This window comes from Tupaia chinensis, unplaced genomic scaffold (genome assembly GCF_000334495.1).
Source record: "Tupaia chinensis unplaced genomic scaffold, TupChi_1.0 Scaffold000581_1, whole genome shotgun sequence".
In the NCBI taxonomy this organism is placed as follows: Eukaryota; Metazoa; Chordata; class Mammalia; order Scandentia; family Tupaiidae; genus Tupaia; species Tupaia belangeri.
Window position 1 is genome coordinate 1,408,133 of NW_006160097.1, and position 3,052 is coordinate 1,411,184.

Below are 3,052 nucleotides of genomic sequence, written 5' to 3' on the forward strand. Positions count from 1 at the left end.
ATTTCATTTACACAGTCTTTCGTAACATTGTATTTCCAAATGCTAGAAACATTGCTATTCAACATGTATTTGTGAAATGAATTAACTGAATCACCTTAATCCAAACCTTTGTTTCCTTGATAAATCAACCATTTAAAAACTGTTAATGCTAGCCCAGGCAAAGTGGCCGGTAGTGCTAAGAGCCTGTGCTTTGTATGCTGGTACTACATGGGGGTCTGGGGTTAGATTTTCAGTCCAATCTAAAAGCCAGATAGGGGGGCCAGCAAGTCCATGGTGGTTAAGGGTACTGGACTCCCACAAGGCTGACTGCAGTTTGAGTCCTGGACCTGTCACCTTGCTTTCTCATGTTCTCTCTCTCTTTCTCTCTGTCCTTCTCTGGTCAAATTGAAAGAAAGGAAGGAAGGAAGAAAGGAAAAAATAAAAAGGATTGGCATGCAACAGATTAAAAAATAAAAAGCCAGATAGAGAGATTTCCATTTATAATCCCGGGGTCCCTGGGAGTCTGAGGCGCGGGGACCTCAAACTGTCAGCTGGTCTGAGCAACATAGAGAAACTGTGTAAAAAAAAGTAGCCTCAAAGGTGTTGGACTCTCACAGGGTTGACTGTGGTTGAGTCTTGGACTCAACAGCTTGAAACTCATGCCTGGCAGGCATATGGAGTGCTTAAAATTCCAGGAGGAGAATGGAGAAGAGATTACCATGTGACCATCTGCCCTAGGGGGTGATTTTTCACTTTCCCTCTCACTGTCTCTCAGACAGCAGCACACAGGCCCTATGGCAAAAACCTTAAAAAACAAAGGGGCCAGCAGATAGTTCTGTAGTTAAGCTGCTGGAGTCCCACATGGCCTACTGCAGTTTGCATACCTGACTGGACAGCTTGAAAATCACACCAGACACGTGTGCGTGTGTGCCCAAAATCCCAGGAGGAGAATGGAAAAGGGATTGTGGCAGGCTTATCCCGCTCACTGGCTCTGTTCCCCCCACCCACCTCCAGTGAAAGTATGTGTCCTATGGCAAAAATGTCAAAAAAAAAAAAAAAAAAAAAAAAGCTGGTCCATTTATTTGGTGTGGTGTTTTAGGTTGCTATACTCACATATGGCCAACTGCCGTTTTAATCCCAGACCTGGGGGCTTGAATCTCACACAGGGCAGAAGTGCCTGAGTGCCCCCAATCCCAAGAGAATGGAGGGGAAGGAATTGGGGCATGACCATCTCTTGGGGGGGGGGGGAAGGGTGTGACTTATCACTTTCCCTCTCACTCTGTCTCTCCAGGAAGCACACATGCCTTATAGGGGGAAAAAAAAAAAGCTGGTCCTGGCTAGCAGGCAGCGGTACTGGACTCCCACATGATAAAACTGCAGTTTAAGTCCCGGATCTGGTGTCTTGAAAATCATGCCAGGCACGTGTGTGCATGCACCAAATCATGAGAGGACAGAGAAGAGATTGTGGTGTGACTATCCCCTGTGCAGGATGACTTCTCACTTTTCCTCTCTCTGGCAATGCAATGTGCTTGATGGCAAAAAACTAAACAAATACATAAATGAATAATAAATAGCTGGACATTTTGGCACAAACCTATGGTACGAAGTGGGAGGTTAGGCAGAAGGTTCATAACAGTGAGACCCTGCCTAAAAAAGCAAACAAAAACAAACAAACAAAAAACTATTAATGTTATTTCAGATTCTAACATTAAAAAGAAAGTTAACTTGTTTGTAACTAGATGAGGAATTTAAAATCTTGAAGGACTGCCATACCTGGTTCTACATTCTGTTAACAAATTTTTATGGGTTTCAAAATTTGTATTAAAAATAAATGACTTGTTTAGGAACAAGGCATTATTTCACATTCATGTGCACACATATTTTGAGAAAATACACAATATTCTTTTTTTTTTTTGGAGAGGTTTTCGCTATAGGGCGTGTGTGCTAGCCAGACAGACAGAGAGAAACAGAGAGACAGAAAGCGAGAAATCACCCCCCGGGGGGGATGGTCACGCCGCAATCCCTTCTCCTCCATTCTCCTCTAGGGATCTTGGGCACGCACGCAAACGCGCCCGGTGTGAGTTTTAAGCCACCCGGTCTGGGACTTGAACCGCGGTCGACTACGTGGGAGTCCAGCGACATAGCCATTACGCTAACTGCTGGTTCCCAGAAAATACATAATATTCTTGTGAACAGAAATTTTTCTGTAGGTGTATTATTCTTACTGTGGAAATGTCTACAGTATAATCATAAATTATATAATTAAATACTTTTTTTCTGTTAGATTTAAAACTTTCAAAGCAATCTAGCATGGCCTGACGTGATTCTCACGTGATTACCCTTTTGCGTTATTAACTTTTTGCAAGTTTCAAGATATTTTGAGAGGCAATTTATAGAGGACACAGGTAGACTATGGCTGTCGGTATTATTTATGTTTTAGTAGTGATTTAAGGTAGCAAAGGTCCCTTTGTAGAGTGTTTACTCTGAGAAAATCCTTAAAAAACAACAAAAACTAGAAACAAAAGTTGACCTCCCATGGATTTGGAGTGAGGACTGGCATTAGGCTCCGCGAGACGGAACCTCAAGGACTTGTGGACGGAGTCTCACTGGGTGTTGGGAAGCGAGTCCTCTCTTCCCAGGGGGAACTACTCGGCTCTGCGCGGGCTCGGCTCGGCTCCCGCTCGGCTCCCGCTCGGCTCCCGCTCGGCTCGCGCTCGGCTCGCGCTCGGCTCGCGCTCGGCTCGCGCTCGGTTCGGTCCCCGCTCGGTTCCCGCTCGGCTCCCGTTCGGCTCTGTTCGGCTCTGGCTCGGGGATGGAGCGCTTCGTCTACTGCCGCGCAGGCGCTCTTGGTTCCTATAGCTCTCATCCCCGATCTCGGCCTCACGTTTTCACTTCCTTGTCCTGAGAGCTGTATCCGGGTCGTTGCTTTTCCTATTGTTTCAGGCAGCTGATCTCGGACTGTGGAAATTCTGGGTCTTTTGTTGCTTCTGGTGCAGGCTAATAAAGTTTTTCTTTTATTTTTTAATTCTAGCTTTAACGGGGGAAATTAACGCCCCAGGCCCGCGCGTTGGCC